At 36.0% G+C, this 21,045-nt stretch overlaps 1 protein-coding gene across 3 annotated transcripts in view; it reads left to right on the forward strand.

The window, feature by feature from the left end:
- KALRN (kalirin RhoGEF kinase) overlaps positions 1-21,045 on the forward strand; it is a 4,346,166-nt gene that overhangs the window by 2,683,420 nt on the left and 1,641,701 nt on the right. The window lies entirely within an intron of this gene.

A 21,045-nucleotide genomic window follows, 5' to 3' on the forward strand; every position in this document is an offset into this window, starting at 1 on the left:
ATGGCACTGTATGTATGTATGTATGTATGGTAGGTGCATTGATTTAGTAGTAAGGGATAGCGTTGTATGTATATAATTTGTTTACCTTTGATTACTAAGACATGCTTGTCACATTGTCTTTTTTTAGGGGTGATGTCTGGGGGGCTTTTATCTGCATAACTTTGTCAGAGTCATTCTGGCTGTGACTGAAATTTGAGCTTAGATTCAGCGTTACAGGAGCTTTGTTTGTCCCAGTTTTCTTTACAAAAAGCAAGAGAATGAATCCCAAATTTAAAGGGGAAGAGAGTATCATGGAATGTGGTGGTAAGAAATTCACTTTTGGTCTTCCTTCTCTATGCAACTATGCAAGAGAAGTGGAAGAAATCTACCAATGGACAAATATAAAAATACCAAATGGTGTTCCCTGAATAAGATGGTAGGTGTTTAAACGAAGGAAGTGGAAGAGAGTTTAATAACTGCACTGACATAAAATTTGTGCCAAAGTCACATGCTTGGATAAAAAGAATCCTGCTTATGAGGCTTTTCATTCTATAAGTATTATAACACAGACATATTGTGATGTTAAATGAATACATTCAGCATACATCACAGTTATGAATTTAATTAGATATAGCACTAATGAAGCTGTTAGCTGTAATAAATTCTGTTAGTTGGAGGCAGGTCCAGTGCATATATTCTGCAGTTGTAAGAGCAGTCGGTCTTTACAGAAGAAAGTTTTACTAGGCCGAGTTGGATGGATGGATGACTATGTCCCTGAGGCTTTATTTATGTTAGTATGATGTTAAGAGGTGCAAGAAACAGTTAACTAGAAATTATGGTGGTATTAAGTGTGACTAGGTTAATGTTTACAAAGCTGTCTTGGCTGTATCAAATAGATGCATACTTAAAAAGTAGTATTGCTGGTTGAGGAGACAAAGATTAAAGTAAGTACATAAAAATGTTACACTTATGGAAAATTTTAATGTATTTATGTTTTGTTGCCTGGGTTAGTTCCATTAGGGTTGAGGCATATATCCACGAGAGTTGCAAAGCTGTGTTCATACTGACAAGGGAAGCATGGCCAGAACAGCTTGATAATCATACCACTGTTTAAGGCAGATGGGACCTCTGTTTAATATCTCATCTAAAAGATGGCAGCACCACCCTTATCCTTTACTACAGTGCCAGTATTGGAAAAAATGAATGCAAGCAACTGTTGTGGGAATAGAACCCACAGCCTTCTGATCTTCAAGCATGAAACCAAGTGAGGCACTGAATGATGCAACAGTGCAACTGTTTAACTACATTAAAACTACCTGAATTTCAGATGTTTTGTAGAGAGTTGAACTTAATGAAGGGTATTTCGATGCTAGGAATTGGTAAAGAGTGTAGACAGTCCCAAAGAATACTGACTGCAGGGTATGATACGTCAAAGTCCCGTACAGCAGTGAACTCTTTCATGGATTACATTATGATGCCCAAGCGCTCCAAAACATTACTATGACTCATTGTAGCTCAGGCTATGCCATCTTCTTAATGTATACGCTGCCTAGTTCAGCAATCAGACTTGTTTTACATTTACATTATAAATTGTCATGTTTTATTTACATAACTATTCATGTTTAAATTATAAATAGTCCTTCTTGGTTTCATCAGCTGACATTAGCAAATCAACAAGAATTTACATATGAAAGGTTAAAAACTGAAGGGTTTATAACTGATTTAGTCACTTAGTATGAGAGAGAGATGTAAGAATGCACCTGTGTCCAGATGTTAGTGATGTAAGTAAAGATGAAAGGGGTTAAAGATACAAGATATACAGCATTTCATTTCCTCTTTAGGGCACTTCTCTCTCTCTCTCTCTCACTCACTGTCTCTCTCTGCCTTCCATTAACTTTATTTTTTTATTAAATATACCAGATAATTAAATGTAGGAAATAACATATCTAAGGAATGCAGGAAAGGTGGCTACTTTTTTCCCTTCGGTGGTATTTTATGCTTTTTTAATTTTACTTTGATATATTTATGAAAAGTAATGTGATGAGCCTTACTATCTTTCTTAGACACAGTAAATCGAGCATGTGAGTCTGGATTTCTAGTATCCACAGTACTGCTAGACCTTTCCAAAGCCTTTGATACCATCTCCCACAAGCACCTTCTCTTTCAGTTCTCCAACCTTCATCTCTCCCCTGATAACCTTTCCTGGTTTTCCAGCTACCTATCTGACAGATCTCAAGCTGTCAGATGGAAGAACTCTACCTCCTCTTTCTTGCCAACACCCACCGGTGTTCCCCAGGGGTCCATCCTCGGACCCATGCTTTTCAACATTTTCATTAACAACCTTCACTCAATCATCCCTGAAACAACAGTTATCCAATATGCAGACGACTCCACCTTAGTCTGTGCCGCCTCCAACCTTCCTGAACTATTGGCTAAAACTCAAACAGCTTTTTCCACTACCAAAAAATGGATGCACCAAAACCATCTCTCACTCAACTCTAACAAATCTAAAAGTCTTCTGTTTCCTCCCTCCAGAAAATTCTCCTTCGACAAGAATGCTTTCAAAGTCCTTAACCAAAGCAACTCTGCCATAGAAGTGGTCCCTTCTGCAAAACACCTCGGCATTACCATAGACGAACACCTTAAATTTGATATCCACATCCAACAAAACATCAAGAAAACCCATCAAAAGCTAGGTATGCTCTATAGAAATAACCGCTTTCTCTCCAACTCTGCAAGGCAAACTATTGCTAATACCTACCTCCTACCCTCTCTATTATATGGAGCCCCTCTACTAACTAACATATCTTCTTTCAACACCTCTAAACTCGAAACTTGCTATAATAAAATCTCCAAATTCACAACTAAATCCAAAACCTCTACTCACCACTACCTAACCCTACAATCTCTGAACTGGATGGAACTCCCAAACCTCCTAGACTATTTCCAACTAACCACTGCCCACAAATTAATATTCTATCCAGATAAATGCCCAGCCTTAACAAACATCCTTCCCCCTTACATCCCAACCAGATCTTTGAGATCTGAACACCAAAATTTAATCTCTGTCCACAAACCCAAACGTCCTGCAGGCCAACACCTTCTCTCTTTCACTGTTGGCAAAAAATGGAACTTTCTCCCTCCTTCACTCAGGACTACACCTAACTCTGAATTCTTCAAAACCCCACTTTTCCCTTACCTATCCACTAAACGTAAATGCTCCTGCTTTCACCCTACATAACTATCTTAAGAATTTCCCCTTTGAGCTCTTCATTCTCCTACTTTTCTCTGCACTATTACCTCTTTCTATTATCCTGATTAAACCCAAGCTAACATACTCAGACTATGCATCCTCTCTCTCTTGACTCCAAGTATTGTATATTTTGTAAATATCAAGTAAGTCATATATACTTATTGTCCAGTCAATCTAAACCTACTGTCCTGAATGTAAATACCTACAAACTGTGCTACCTATGTCAAAATTGTATTTCAATGCCAATTTATCCCCTGTACCTGATTGCATATATGTATTTTCTACTGCATTATGTAACCTTTGTATCCATTTATGTATGTACTTACCATTGCATTATGTAACCTTGTAACCATATTGCTTATTGGAGCTTTTCTCCCCGGGCCTCCACTGAAAATGGGCACACCACTGGCCCAGTGGACTTCCTCGGTAACTAAACTGAAATAAATAAATAAATAAATAAATGAATATATTATATGATGTTTAAATAGACAGAGATGATATGTTACATTGGAGGGATAGAGACTATATAATATATGGAAGTTTAAGACATAAAATGTAAGAATAGTAATGAAAAATGATGTCAATGGCATACAGATATTGTATACAGTTATTTATTATTAGTATTTTTTGCATGGGATATGTACAATATGTAGGTTTTATTTCATTCCAATGTACAGTACATACATAAATGAAAAACACTGACATAGTTAACCTTCCCAAAAACTTCTTACCAAAGTCACATCCTTGGATAAAATGGATCCTGTTTTGAGGGTTTTCATTCTGTATTATAAGTATTGTAACACAGGTTACTGACTTGCTTTGTATCTAAAAGACATGATTATTCATCTGCTCATACATTGATCTGTGGTCTCTGATGACAGCCATGTATGTCTAATAGTGGCTTTTGCAAAGGGGTCTACATTAGAACATCGAAGTTTCAAAACTTTGAATGTTCTAATATCGAACCCTATTCAGCAAAAGCTGAAAACATCAAACATACAGAACAGCAATTTTTTTCCTAGGGAAACAATGTGCTGTTCCAAAACACATACACACAATACAAGCACACAAAACAAACAGCAATCCACATGCATACACCTAAAATCTTACATCTAACCCTACACTAAACTATACACACACACCACTAACTATCCACTTACCTTAACCCAAACCCTAACCCTAAGGTCCGTCGCTATCGCACACTCACCTCACCCATGCCCTAACCCTAACTCACCTACCCCGCCCTAACCCTCACACCCATACAGTTGCACACTTACTTGGCCCACGCCCTAACCCAACTAACCCGCCCTAACCCTCACGTCCACACAATTGCACACATACCTAACCTGCACCCTAACCCTAACTCACCTAACCCGCCCTACCCTCACGTCCACACAATCGCACATATACCTAACCCGCACCCTAACCCTACCTAACCCACACTCAATCACACACTTACCTGAACCCGACTTGTAACTTTCCACCACAGCACTGAAAATACCGAAACAGAAATGGGCAGCCAAATTCTTTCCCTAGGAAAAATTTGGTTTTCTGTTGATTTGATATTTTTAGCTTTCGCTGAATAGGGTTCGATATTAGAACATTTTAAGTTATGAAACTTCGATGTTCTAATATAGACCCTTTGCAAAGCTGTATTAGAGAACTGCATAATGATAAATCTGTATATTCTCCACTCATTTTACTAAAATTGGATACCCTTCTGAGTGTATTAAATGAAAAAGATGGATTTTTAGAGAGCTTGTATAATTTACATGTTTCATTATAAGGGTTTTTAAACCAGCTGTAGTACTTAAATTAAGGGCATTCATCATTTAATAATGTTTCTGGTCAATAAATTGTTCCATTGATTAATTAAAATATATACATATTGTAATATTAAGGCATGTAAAATGCCATCACATGGAGTTAAATAGAGTATGTCTTGGTGCTCTACCTGTCCTTACACATTATATATGAAGTGGAACTTTAAGGCTAGAAATAAATGCATATTTCTGAATACTCAAAAAGAAAAAAAAAATAAACATTATTTTTAGGATAAATTTGATGAAAATTAATTTGGAAGCATGGACTTCCAGTATGGAATGTTGAGGATGTACATCTCCCTCCTCTCACACTTGTAGAAAAATATCTTCAAATGTGCGATAGTCAATGTCAAATATATTAAAAGGAGAGAGGTAGCAAAAACTCTGTATCTGGTTTACATAGACAAGAACTGCAGCTACATGAGAAAGATGAGGATCGAAAGAGCAGCAAAGAAAATCTCCACCAAACTAAAAACCCAGGGAACATGTGAAAGCTTACAACAGTCCCCTGCTATGGAGAAGACCAATGGTGACATTGATGTGCCTGGGGTATTAAAAGAAGTCCTTGGGAAAATTAAGATGCTCAACTCACCCCAAAAAAAGGTTATGGCAAAATCATTGGAGAGGGCTAAAGAAATAGAAACTGTAATCATGCAGATGCAATTCAGGGCAACATCCAAGAAATTGATCAACTGTGTCCTTGCACAGAAGCAATGGAAAACAGAATGGATGTTTTTGAAGAACTTCAGTGTGACCACCAAGATAGAGCAAGGCAAAAAAATCTGAGATTTAGTGAAATACTCAAGGGATCAGAGGGAATTAGAGGGAACTAATTGTGAATGTTTTCTGTGTCAACAGTTAGTGACATGGACTCAAATGCAGATGGAGAATATAAGGATAAAATGTGCCTCTAGGACTGTATGGTGGCCTGGAAACCAAGCACCTCAGCAGCTTTTAGCTCACTTTGAAATGTACAAGCTAAAAGAGCAGATCCTGTTTGTCATTTGGAAGCCAGGGCTAAATGAATGTGTGGCCAAGCCAGAGGATTTCTTGATCAAGATTATTCTCTGGAAACAAGGAGAAGTAGAAGGAGAGTGATGTTCCTCCCAGTTATCAAGATGCCTAGGTATATTAAAATAAGGGTCAGAATCATATATCTGTCTGTCTGTAAACTCTATCTCCCTGCTGGCCCTAAAACAACAGGCAACCCTAAAGGTGATCTTGGCTCTTGGAGGCTGGGAGAGCCAAGGCAAGGGACCAATGAGCTTATTATCAAAGTGGTCCCAGGAAGAAATGACACAGAACAGTTGCAAGGAGGCAAGTCGCCTCTTTCCCCTCCTTAAAAAATATCACATTTTGAATGAGAGGGCAGCAATTGCCCAGCAAAAGAGATTCCAGGAACAGATGGAGGAAAAGTAGGGTTATTGATGAGAAGGTGCTGTTCAGTTCAAACTATTGTTTTACTTTGAGATGGATTCCTGGGCCTTGTTCCCAGTGTAGTGACCACCGCTCCTTGCCACTTACATATTTAGCTGCTGTAATAATAGACATAGTAGTATCTAAGTTTTATACTTTGAGACAGAGATCTTCTGAGCAAACAAGAGCTCAATCAGAACAAGAAGTTTTGACTGGAAATGCTTTTGCTGGCAGCTAACTAAAAGTACCAAAATGACAATTATACATTGGAATGTTGGGGTGTTGAACCTAGCCTAAAAGAATATTCCTTAGTATGGTGAAAGACTGAATATTCTAGCATGATACCAAGCCTGTGTAAAGACATTTGGGTGATGGCTTTAGGGAACCTCTTTTGGGCATACTTTGTCCATGCCTTGGGAGAGAAATTGTTTAATTTGTATATAGTTATAAATAGTTTTGTTTTTGACTAATTTGTTAATTGTTTAAATAAAATGCATGACAAATAAGTTGAGCTGTGGCAGTGCTGAGAGGGTAAGCAGAGTTTAAACTGCATGTAAAGTGACAATATAGGAGCAATGCAAGGACAGAACTAGAGGAAACAACAAATACTTATCAGTTGATACCTAAGATTCCATATAGTGCCAAACTCACAAGCATACTTTGGAAAAGGGAAAGCAGGATTTAAAAGGCAACAAAATGTCCACTCTTAATTTTATAGCCTGGAACATCAATGGCATGACGGATCCCATTAAAAAGTATTTCTATCCTAAACAACCAGAGCAGCCACTGGCAAAGGAGTTCTCCTTTGTCAACTTGAAGATGGCCTCCCAATTTTTGCTTCTACTTCCAAGAAAAACATTGCCACACTCTGCAGATTCATTGCAAACTCACCGCTCTGAAAGCATCACTGTATCATCCTAGAAAAAGCCACATGGCTACCCATGAAACAAAGATCTAACCTACTTTTAGGATCCCAGCTCTACAAACTACTATATCTCCACATATTTATTCCCCTTGCACCTAGACTTCAAGAAAAAAACTCCCCATGCAAATGTGAGGTACTGCACATAAGTCCCACCAACTTTTATTACCCCTCAAACCAAACTCCACAGCACTGCACATGCTTTATGTCTCAAGCATCTTCTGTTTGGCAGGGTCACCCCATTGGCATTAAAGGAAATCAACACTTATTCCAGATTCAGAATGCAACTCTGAAAGCAGATCCAAGCCAAATGCTTCTGCTTCAATACAGGACATATTACCTAACCTATCTCCTTTCCGAGTCTCTTCTGTCTCTCAAGATTTACTGTAGTTTGACCTATTTTAGAAAAGAATGTATATATTGTACATTATACTCCGCTTAATTATACATTGCACTGAGCTTGTTCACTAGAATGTATATACACAGTGTTTTTTCTATCTAATTAGTCTTAGCTACTCTGTTATTGCTTATATTTCTGTATTTTTTGTTTGGTAAATATATTGTATTTCACCCGAGCTGAGCCTGAAGTTGGTCAGTATTGATCAGTACACTACCACAGTAAACAAATATATCTAATTAAATAAATAAGTAAAAAGAGATTGTATTCTGGTATTTACAAAGGTGCTAGAGCGAGAGTTAAGATCCTGGCAAACCTCTCAGATTAATTTGGTATTACAAGGGGAACTAGACAAGGTTGCCCCCTGTTTACTGCCCTGTTTGCATTATACGTAGAACCTTTGGTAGAGAGAATTAGAACCTTGGGGATTAAGAGTTACAGTTGGGGGGAAATTGGAGCTTAAGATCTCTTTCTTTCCAGATGTAGTCATCTTAACTATGTCTCACCCAAGAGGTGACCTCCCAAAGCTGTGCAAGATAATAGAGGGATTTGCAAAAAGATGTGGATATAGAGTAAATATATGGATGGCATAAGTGTTGCCTATAAACTACAGAACTACAGTAAGCTACTTGCCTGGGTTGGAGATAGTTGGGGATGGTAGAGAAAAGAATATATAGGAGTCTTCCTCACAGATAGTGCCATGCAATCAGGGTGACTTATACTGAGCAGGATTAAAGAGAAAATAAGTAGGAATCTCCATGAATGGAGGAGATTAAACTTAGAATCAGACCAACATGCTCTATCCCCTCATCTGTATTGTTTCCAAGCTTTTTGGTGGCCTACTCCCTTCAGAGAGAGAGAAAATTAATAGAGAAGTAGATGAGAGATTTTATTTGGCAGGAAGCCAAACCCAGAGTAGTGTGGGACAAATTGTGATTACCTAAGAAGTCTGGTGGGTTAGGAGTGAGTACCAGACATTGCAGATATGAGCTTGCTACTCCTCTCACATATTATGTCCAATGTTGGGATGGGCACTACTGTACTAGATGGAAGGGTATACCAATGGAGAAGGACCCAGACTTGAGGACAAAGGCTACTTTTCTGCTTCTGCTGGGGAAAAGAGAATCTGACCCTCACTTTTTATAACTATGGGAGCTAAGGAAGGTCCTAGATAAACTTTTCAAGCATAATTTGTTAAATAAATGGGAAAATGACCTCCTACCGTTTGGCAAACCTAAGGAAGAAAAGAAGAATACCACAGGCGTTTGGTAGGTTGGTACTGGTCTGCAGAGAATACTGAGATTCAGTACTGGCATCGGTTGTTAGGTAAAGATTATACAATTAGTTGGGCAACAAACAGGGCTAGATTTGACATCTCAGATAGAGCAAACCTCATCTATGAGGGCTTGCAAAGCAAATAGCTACTGTAAGTTGGGTTAACTATAAGCAGGAGCAGTTGGCACCTGTGGATGGTCAGTATACAGAAAAGGCCGACTGAGCCACAGAGGCCTGAGAAGTAACACCGGCAGTGCTTTAAGCCATTTGGAAAAAAATATGATGAAATAAAAGGGTAAATGGGCAAGTGTATTGTTGAACATAGAAATAAGTGAAAAATACTGGGAGAAAGTTATGTGGCTTCCCCAGGTTGCCCTTAGATCTAGAAGATATTGAATCTTCTGGTGGAAATGTCAATACAGATTCTTTTATACCCCCTCTAGGCTATCTTCAGTTTTTAGGGATGCAGATCAAGCATCTTAGAGGTGTCAGTCAGTATTCCAGGGAACATGAGAGCATATCTTCTTTGATTGTGAAAGGTTAGCCCAGTTCAGATCTGAAGTGGGGGAATCTGCTGGCTAGGCTTACAGGTAATGATTTTAACCTAATGAAACCATTTTTTTCTGGGGACATCAGAGGAGAAAGTTGTATTGTGACCTCAGGAATTTCTTATGTGGTTAATTACCTTTATAAATAAGAAAGTAACAGCAAAAAAGTGGAAGACAGATGATTGCCTCCTGTGGACAAGATGTATGTATATGAATTGATGGATGTCTTAATGACACATCAATGGAAGCAGGCATTACAAAAAAGAAAAGCTTTGGCAATGTATGACATACTGGGAGACAAGCAGGGGCAGGTAAACTGATTAGGAGAGCCTGAGTTATTGGGATTATCCAGGTCAGAAGATGGAGTCTGACAACTGGAAAAACTGGAAGAGGGAGTTCCTCAGGGACTACCTGAGCCCTACCTAGTATTATTAAAAAGTCTGATTAAAATTCAGTAGGCATCTGTAAAGATTATTAATGGAATTTGTATATTATACTGAATATTGCATTTTGTGATATTTTGGATGTTTAATTATTAAGAAATGCTATTTTTGAAAAAAAAGCTGTATTGCAGCCTGTGTCTTATGTTTTACTGAACATTGCCTTATTTAGTACTGCATGTATAACTGTAGTTGTTTGTATTGGTGTAAAATATGAGAGAAAATAAAGGTTAGTTGTGAGCAAGCATATTTTCAGTAGTCAGAATGGCAAAATAATTATATCAAAAATGCAGTAAACATCTGAGGCTAGTTATGGAGTAGGAATAAACTAGTACACAACTTGTCCCTTAATAAATAAGGGTTTCTAAATCAGGCCTAGCTCTGGTGTATCATTTCATTCTGTTAAAAAAATGAGATTGATTCCTACAGACACCTGATTGACATAAAGATATTTATCTCTTATTATTGCTGGGTTATTTACTGCTTTGGTCCATTTCGTTTATTGGCAGGTACCACAGGCAGATTCCAATGGGTTAGTGAAGTGGAAAATGATCAATGGTGGGGCAAGCAATGTTTTACATTGATTTACTTGCTACTGAGTTCCAGTGCTTGGTAAGCAAGTCAAAAGCACATCGCATGCACTCAGGAGTAGTCAGTGTTTGCAGGAACGTTTCAGGTGCCATTATTGGAAGATTACCAAGAGTACTGAAATGCAGACGACATATGTCACATGCTTGCTATGGTTACTATAAAATAAGCAGTGGAGTTTTCATGTGGGAACTGATTACAAACTGAAATGTATTAGCATTTTTGCACTAATTTTTGTTGCAAGTGGTGAAAGATGGTATCTAGATTTTCATTTATTGTTATTTATTAACCATGACATAAAGCTTCCCTCTCCCTGCTCAGTCTTACTGAACTGGTCTGTGATTCATTCTGTGTTTCAGAGATAATAGGTGAGTACAGAATGCAGTATAAATCCTATAAATCCAGAACTCTACATGAAGTAGATTGTGAAAATGAAAAAAAAAAAAAAAAAAATATATATATATATATATATATATATATATATATATATATATATATATATATATATATATATATGTTTTGCATACTTGTATACATGTGTTTGTATGTGTTTGATAGAAAATTCAGAAAATTTTGAAAATAATGAATAAAAAACAGGACTGTGGAGCTATACTGGAGGTAAAGTACAGTAACAGAGGTTTACGTTGTATGCTCAGTAAAAGGAGGAATTGCACCTTTTATTCCACACCGTGAGCAGTTGATGATGCACACAAAGACTAAAGGAAGGGAAGATGCAGGTCATGTTCTTAACATGCACTAGCAGGCCTGCCTGCACAATAAGGCTTGCATTTTTCCCAGCTTTTAAAAACAAGACAAGCAGAGCACTCATTACTGTAGTCCAATTGCCCTTGTATGTTGTGTTGTCAAGATCCTGGAAATGGTACCATGTAGTTAAATCTAAGAGTATTTATTATAGCATTTGATACCTGGAATTAACAGTCTCCAGTGACACACAGACCATGCTCTGGGTCATTCTGCAGCAGAGTTCGTTCACTGGTATGTTCCTTTGAAGCTTTAGTCATGTTAGTATTCCAGTTCCATGTAATACACTTTATTCTTTGTATATGTGAACACACTGTTTTTTTTTCTCCCATTCATTTAGTAGTGTTGTTCATGAGGTCCATAGCCAGTAATGTCAAATTTGTATATCAAACAAGGATTCTGCTTCTCTGCTGCACTAAAAGAGATACCTTCATACACTTGTATTCCTTGGTTATTAATATGAAGGATAAAATTATGCTATAATGCTTATTATATGACCCCTGATTAATATTTCAAAACATGCACACTGATTGGTCAGCGTGCACATTGTAATTCAGACTTATACTAATAGAAAAAGGTCCGGTCGCCCGGACATTTTCCATTAGTATAAGTCTTTTTTTTTTTTTTTTTTTTTTTTTTACAGCAACGAAGAACGCAAGTTCTCCGTTGCTTTATAGACACTGTCCCGCTATGTTAAAGGAGTTTAACATAGCGAGACAGCTTTAAAAAATGTAACGGAGATATTCCTTTCTCCGTTGCTTTTTTTTTAAAGTTGTCTCGCTATGTTAAATGGGTTTAACATGGTGAGACTGCTTTCAAAAAAGCAACAGAGATTCTCCGTTGCTTTTTTTTAAAGCTGTTTCGCAATGTTAAACTCCTTTAACATAGCGAGACACTTTGTAAAAAGCAGCAGAGATCTTGCTTTCTCCGTTGCTTCCACCCACAGCTCTGATGTGCTGCCTAAGCATACGCATGCGCAGTACATCAGAACTGCCGCAGAATACCAGACAGCTGCAGTAGGGCAGCATGGAGGCATTATGCAATGCCATTATTTAAGAAAAGTAAGTATTTTTTTTCTTAAAAAATGCCATTGTATAATAGCAATAACCCACTTCTAGGTGTGGGTAATGATGGATTTACCCACGGTTGTCTTTGTTTGGCCACTCGGGCTTCACCTTCGTGACCAAACCACACCATCTGTGGGTAAATCCAGCATTACCCACACCCAGGTGTGGGTTATTGCTTAATTAATATTCAAAAACATGCATACTGATTGGTCAGAAAAAGCAACATGCCTTTTGTAAATCAAGCATTCACCATAGGAAGAGGTCTGGTTTCTGAACAAGACTTCAGTGGCTGGATCAATCATACCATTAGAAACCTTAAAAAGGAAAAGAGACAGACTGCTAGCAGGAGGAGATTGAGAATCTGCTCACTTTTTTTGGAAGCTTCCATTCAAGACATTCGTGTCTTCTCCTTCTTGTTTTACAGTGCTGATAGAACTTGAAGGAAAAGACACGAATGTAGAGTTCAGAAGCTTGAAAGAAGCAAGCTGCCTCTGTGTCTCCTCCCCTACACTTCACTAATGTGCTGTCCAAGCATGGTGACGTGCATGCCATAAGCATGCACAGTATATCAGCTGCCTGCGTAAGAAGTGGAAGAAGGCTGAATTCCATCATACAAAGACATTATGCTAAAAAGGTAAGCAATTTCTTGCACGCATGCTTGTATAATAGCAATAATCTATGACTGAGAGTATATAATGCAGAACTTACCACCGTTGGCTTTGTTTGACCATGAGGGAAAAGCCCCACAAACTGTGGGTAAATCTTGCATTATGTACTCCCACTCATGGATTACTGCTGAATTATATATTGCTAAAATCATCAACTTGAATGTCTTTAATGGTGTAGGTTGTAGCAGAGCACATATACATTACTTTGGTCGTACCTTCTTCAGTAGATCATTTGTGCTTGTTATTATTACATTTTTGCTACTTATCTTAAAGACATAACCTGTGTTATTTAAGATGCATAAAATCCTGCTGTGTTAGTCAAATGCCAGAATTATTGTGTGTATGTATAACCTTGGCAAACCAGAGTATCATCTGTGAAAACTATTACAAACTACCTTTCTTGAAGACATTGTGGGAAATATGCAGATTAACATTAAGATCATACAAATGTTCCAGTGCACTGTACATTTACTTATTCAACAAGTCTTTATTAATGCATTCAGGCCAATGGCTCCTAACTACATTATATATATTATCTATATCATTATGTAAGGGGGAAATCCACTTCCACTTTTTCTAAGCCAGAATAATCTGACCATGCTAAAATCAAAGTTCCAGTACCTCTTTTCCTTTTAGCCCTCTATCATTTAAGCTGTTCATTCACAGTGTCTCCCTCATCACTAATTTGACAGATTTGTTTTTATTCTTCAATTTATTTTTATTATGGTTGTGCCAAGTATGTATGGGCCAGGAATAGTTTTATCAAGGAGAGGAGAAGTTGAGCACACTAATTAATAAAGAGTTGAATGAATTTCAAGAAATAGAGAGTGGGAGAATAATAACAACCATACAGAATATTATATTGATAATTATATTCATAAAGTAGGAGATAGTATTCTAAGAACTAACCCAACATGAGAATGGAGAATGAAGATTTTGCCAGTAAGGATGACTGGAAGTAGGGGTAGAGAAAATAGGCAAGAGAGGGATAGAATTTACTGGAGAAAACTGGCAATGGAACCAAGGTACTAGGAACAAATAACTTCAGAGGGAAAGGTAATAGAGTGGGATGAGGCCAAGAAAACATTTGAACTGCAGGCTCGAGACTGCCTTCCCTACTAGAGATTGATAGCAGAGTATACTCAAAGAGAAAGGGATAGGGGAATCTTAAGGGAAATACTTGCTTTGTTGGAGTTTTTAGTGGAATGTAGAGAAGATGCTGCTGTTACAAAATGGATACTTAGTAAGGCATATCAAATATTATGTGATAACCATAAGAATCAATACAAAATTACAAAAGATTTGAAAGAGAGACTGGAAAAGCAATTTACAAAAGAACAATGGAAGGACATATGTTTGTTTCCCAGCTATGCAACAAAGTCCAGAAGGTTTACGCTCTTTGGTAGAAGATTTGCATAGGTATTTTTATACCCCAAGCAAACTTCATAAAATTTTTCATCAGGTAGATAGCAAATGTTGGAGGTATGATGGGGAAAAAATGGGTAACCAGAAACATGTTTTGGGAGTGTAATGAGTTGGCAGATTTTAAAAATTCTCTACAGAAGTATTGGGTGAGCAAATGGCTATCACTAAGGACATTATTTTTTAATTGGGACATACTGTAGGATCTGAATTGCCTAGACATAGTAAGGCCTTATTAAGTTTAATTCTGCTGGTTACGAAAAATTGCAGTTACTAGAAAAAGGAAATCCAAGTCTAAGCCAACTGTGAGGTATTGAATATTATAAAAGAGATAAAAGAAATGGAGAGAGGCATCATTAGAAAAGGTTAGGAGCAAATTATATAACAATAAATGGAAATTGTGGGAACAAAATATGCAGAATAATGTTCAGGAGGAGAGGCAGTGAGGTTTAAGTCAGGAATGCAGCAGTTTTTGTACTGTTGGACTAATTTTAATTAATTCCCTCCAGTACAGTTCTTTTGAGTGTTTACCTTTAACTCCCAATGGGTGTGGCTTGAGCTTTTAAAAAATGAAGTTATCACCTTACAGTTCTAACAAATACTCATTGACAGAGGTCAAATATCAGTACAATTAGCTTAAACAGTAAATATATTGAAAGGTTACAACATAAATCTATGATTAATTTAGAAAAGATTAAAATAAATTATTCAATAAATCCTAAATTCATGCATAAACTAACTTCTAGAACAAAATGATTATTAACCTAACCACATTAAAGAAGTATACTCCTCTAGTAGTAAAAAGAAGGTTACTGAAACGGAAGATATTCTGCAAGTTTTCAGGTCTCATTTTAATAAGATTAATCAACATAAACCAACAATGGATACACAAGATCTAATTAAAGTAAAACATTTATATATATATATATATATATATATATATATATATATATATATATGTGTGTGTGTGTGTATATACTGGAAATAGACAAATAGACTGTCAGAGGATCAAGTAAAATTATTTTCAATCAACGTCTGAACGCAAATTTCAAATTAATAAATGAAAACCCAATAAGGCACCTAGAAATGACGGTATAATATCTGAACTATACAAAATGATGACTAAGGATGCTTTGAGTATTTTACTAGAGGTATTTTCAATAGTTAAAGGACTTACAAAGGTACCACCATCATGGAAATGTACCCTAATATCCACAATTTTAAAACCTGACAAGGACTCAATACAATGTTCTTCATATAGACCAATTTCATTATTAAATCTAGATTATAAAACATTCATGGCAATCTATGCCTCTAGAATAAAACAATTTCTTCCCATGTTGATAAACAGTTATCAGACTGGGTTTATAATGAACAGGAACACCTATGACAATATCAAAAGAATGCTATCAATATTTGATTATACTAATAATTCAAAAAGAGAACTAACTTTGGTTAGTCTGGATATCAGTAGTGCATTTGATTCAGTTAATTGGGAGTACTTACTATTAGTACTGCAGGAATGTAGTTTTTCAGTTTCTTATAATTAATCAAACTTCTATATTAAAACTCCTTTGGATAAATTAAGATAGGCTCATATACTTCTCAATCAGTCATGATTACTATAGGTACTAAACAGAGTTGCCCCATGTCCCCATTGCTTTTTGCTCTAGTTATTGAACCTTTTGCAAATTTCCCAACAATGGCTCAGGTAGTGGTAGTTTCAACTGCTGCAGCACATGCAAAAACAGCCGAGAGTCCAACCAGCAACAACACTTTAATAGAAACACATTTAAAAAAATACAATAAATTTGGTCAACCACTTTTGTCCTTGTGTCTTAGGACTTCATCAGAACTGTTAGAACCAGTACCTCTTTCTCATTAAATAATGCAATATGGTAGTCATGTGATAATAATCAAGACAAAACACTGTATCAAATTTCACAACATCACACCTAAGAAATATTGCTGGTTGGACTCTCGGCTGTTTTTGTATGTGCTACAGCAATTGTCACTACCACTACTTGAACCATTGATGGGTTATTGGTGTTCTTTGGTTGCAGGGACATACACTGTTTTACCTTTTGCAAATTATATAAGATCAAATAAAATATCAAAGGCATACTAATAAATAATGATTTAATCCCCAAAATACAGTTATTTTCAGATAGCATCCTATTACCTTTGACTGATTGCAATTCTCTTATTGCAGTATTCCAAGCAATAGAAATATTGCAGAAGAAATTAGGATTCAGTTTTAATGAGAATAAGACTAAATTACTACCTGTTAATTATATTATTAATAAAATAGATAAATTATATAAATACACTATGAAAGATGGTAAAATCACTTACTTAGGGATAAGCTTGTCTGATAATATTAAAGATATAACAATACTTAATTATAATAATAACTTAAATTCTATAACACAAACTCTTAATAAATGGATTTTTTTCACTATGGAAAAGAGACTCTCTTTAATTAAAATGATTATCCTTCCTAAAATTCTATATGCAATACAATCTTTATCCCTCCCACTCCCTAAAAATAGTTTTATGGTTTCCTAATAAGCCTAGATTGGCCTGTAATCCATCACATTAGAGACTGGACATAGGGTGGTATTGGTCTACAAGATTTAGAATTATTTTCCTTTTCCTCAATTGTTAGACCATAATTTCTTGGTTAAATAATTATAATGTGAAATGGAAAAATATTAAGGGAGGTTGTTGTGTCTTTCAGCTTTTCCCGGTTAGGGGTTGCCACAGCGGAACTCTGGTCCGCTAATGATTGGCAGTAGATTTTTACGTGCCAAGTTGCCAGCCCCGACGCACAACCTTCAATGAAGGTACGCTCATTCACGCATGTCTCCACACACAAGACGCTCTAGCTGAGAATCGAACAGGACAACATCTTACTGTGAGGCGACAATGCTACCACAGGACCACCACCGCAAAAAATATTAAGGGAGGTATTAGGTGTAAATCCAATAATTTTACAAAATCATATCATACTAAAATACTTGTTAATAAATGTAATTGTTTAGTAAAAGACTATTTTATAGAAAACAAAAACAAACCATTTAACTCTTATTATATTAATACAATAATAACCTCCTTTAAATGTTTCATTTTCAGGAACCCTCAATATAACGCATGGGTTTTTTTTATATTGCAGTTGCCTATACTCAAAATAATATTAATACATTTAATTTAACAACAATGACTACATTTAAAAACAAAAACTTGTTATACTGGTATCAATTTCTAGACAATTGAAGTTACAAAATGTCGATCATATCATTAGTAAGTTTGAGTTGAGCCAAAATATGTGGTTAGAAATTCAAAATTGTACACAATTAGTTGAATATAAGATTAATCTAATAAAACCAACAGTTAGAAATTCTTTCCCCACATTCATTGATTTACTCATTCTAATGCATCAGAATATAATTGGAAAGAGACTTCTAGCTAAAATATATAAGTTACTTATGAAATCAATGGTATGTCACAAAGAAAGCTATTGTGATTATTTTAGACTTGTTAATAATAACTCCCCAAGGGAAGATGATAAAAAACTAATACTCTAATCTTCAAAACAAATGACTTCATCACTAACATGGAAGATATTCTCTTGGATGTTCTAACGTAGAACCTTTATCATACCACATAAAATTGAAATGATGTATAATAAAGACACAGGATGCTGGAGATGTAAACTAAATGTTAAATCTGACTAGCAGCATATGTCTTATGATTGTATAACATTTAAAACATATTGGAATAATATGAATTATCTCTTACAGTCTGTTTTTAATGATAAATTATGTTGACAAATCTCTTAGTTTATTTAGTACACCTATTCCCACTTGTGTCACGAAAATAAAATACCCTATTTTGTGAAGTATCTTAACATTAGTAAGAAAAGTCATCACCAAGAAATGGAAGAGCAACGGATGAAGCAGGATGCAGCTGAAGAGAATATGTCACAAGATGATCTGGAACTTTCTGTAGAATGTTCACAGGAAACAAAGAATAAAGAATGTGCCTTCAGTTTACAAAAAAAAAGATCTAAGGGAAAAGTTTCTTGATTTAATAGAGCTGGATATACATATTAAGACTGATGAAAGAAACAGATTACAAAAAGTTAGTAAGACACAAAACGTATGAAGTCTGATAAAACAAAAAGCATAGTAATCAGGACTTTTAACAGAAATTCACATGATATAACAGAAGTAAATAGGATAGATGAGTGTGTACCAAAATTAATAACAGATAAAGTCTTACCCAAAAAGTAACTCATTGATGATCCCTAAAAGTTTTACAGACAATCAGGAAACAGACTGAAAGGAATAGAAACACCACCAAAAAAAGAATAACTGGGCACATTTTGGAGAGATATGTATGAAGACCTTGTGGAACATAATAAAGTTGCTGAATGGATAGAAGAAGTAAAAGAAACAGTAAGATGTTCAGATGTAAAGGGCATGAAATGGGATGAAGTAATAGCCAGGGGAATTGAAACAAAATTAAGGAAATCTCCTAAATGGAAAAGACCAAGCCCAGATGCATTACTTAAGTTCTCGCTAAAAATATTAACATCATTACATGAAGATTTAGCCCTGAGTAAGAACTACTTATATGTGCACCTTGAACAGACACCAACCTGGTTAACAACAGGAAAAACAATACTCCTGTTTAAGAGTGAACCTGTCAGCTATCCTAAAAACTATAGACCAATATTTTGCCTTCAGACAATTTATAAACTATATACTGGGACTGATGCTGACAGAGTTTATAGTCATTTAGAAGAAAACTCAATCATGGCAAGAGAACAAAAGGGTAACAAAAGAAAGTCATATGGAAAAAAGGATCATTTGTTAAATAAAGTCATAATGGAGAATTGTAAAAAGGGGAAGAATCTAAGTATGACATGATAGATTAGAAAAAAAACATTTGACAGCATCCCACATTCGTGAATAAAGGAGTGCTTACAGATGTATAAAATGCACTTTACATTGATCGATTACATTACAGTGACCATGAAACAGTGGCAAACCACTTTGCAGCTAAACCACGACAAAGGACAAATTATTATCCCAGGGATAAAAATTCAAATGGAAATATTCCAGGGTGACCCTTTAGCAAATCTGCTCTTTTGTCTTGCCTTAAGCCCATTAAGCTGTCTACTTAGCAGATTAGGTTATGGTTACAGTTTGGCTCCCAGACAACAACAAAGTGTAAAGACCTCTCATCTTCTTTTTGTGGATGATTTAAAACTGTTTAGTTCTTCAGATGAAGAGGTGAAAGTGCAACTGCAAGTGGTTAAAACTTTCTCAGTGTAAGCTCTTGCCCTGCCCCAGACTAAAAATCCTTCAAACTCTTTATTCTACGTACAGCTGTTTTTTATTTGTAATCTTCCTTCTCTTTTATGTTTAGTTTAGACATCTTTTCTTTCTTTGTTCTTTGTGGAGCTTTTCTCCCTGGGCCTCTGCTGAAAATGGACATTCCGTCCAGTCAGACTTTCCCGGTAATCAAATGTAAAAGTAAAAAATAAAATAAATCATTCGATCTTGATAAATATGCAAAAGCAACATTTAAAGCAGGAAAGCAGTAGCACCAAGAAAATATTAGTCTGGCACAGGAATGTTGCATAAAGGAACTTGAGCAGGAGGGAGTGTATAAATATTTGAGAATTGAAGAAGGATCGAAAATAAAGCATAAACAAATGTGAACAAAATTCAATAATGAATATTTTAGTAGACTAAAATTAATACTGAAAATGGCCCTGACATCCCGGAACAAAGATCAAGCTATAAACCAATTTGCTCTTCCTGTTCTAACTTATAGTTTGGGGTGCTTGACTGGCCCCAAATGGTATTGGATCAGTTCAACAGGAAAACAAGAAAAATGCTTCACACTTATCAAATGATGTAAAAAAATCAGTGTATACCAAGATTATATATCCCTCGTTCTGAAGAAGGTATGGGCTTTCTCAAAAGTGATTACATGCATAGATCTGCAATCGTAGGACTGTATACATCTCTGAAAAGGTCAACAGATATGTATACAGTCCTACGATTGCAGATATTTATAGATCTGCAATCGTAGGACTGTATACATATCTGCTGACCCTTTCAGATCCAAACATAATGAAAGTTTTGAAACATGGAGAGAACAATTCTAAGATGACTTCCCTGCTTAGTTTTGCAGAAGTATATCGGTGTCAAGCAGGAATGGAAATCATATCAGAAGTAGCCAAAAGTCAGGCAGCAACTGAATGTGTCAAAAACAAAAGAAAGACCATAAAGAGAAGGATCAGATGAAAAAGCAAGAAATGTGGAAAAGACATAAATGACCTGTGTTCATTCTTATACTGAAATAAGTAATATTTACAGATTCATTCTTTAATTCTTTCAGTTTCTCATTCCTTTTTTCACTTCAGAGTTGCTAGAGAGGCAGAGCTTATTCCAGCAATCACTGGACCC

The sequence above is a fragment of the Protopterus annectens genome, chromosome 6.part0 (assembly GCF_019279795.1).
Source record: "Protopterus annectens isolate FY-2018-M chromosome 6.part0, PAN1.0, whole genome shotgun sequence".
NCBI classification, from domain to species: domain Eukaryota; kingdom Metazoa; phylum Chordata; order Ceratodontiformes; family Protopteridae; genus Protopterus; species Protopterus annectens.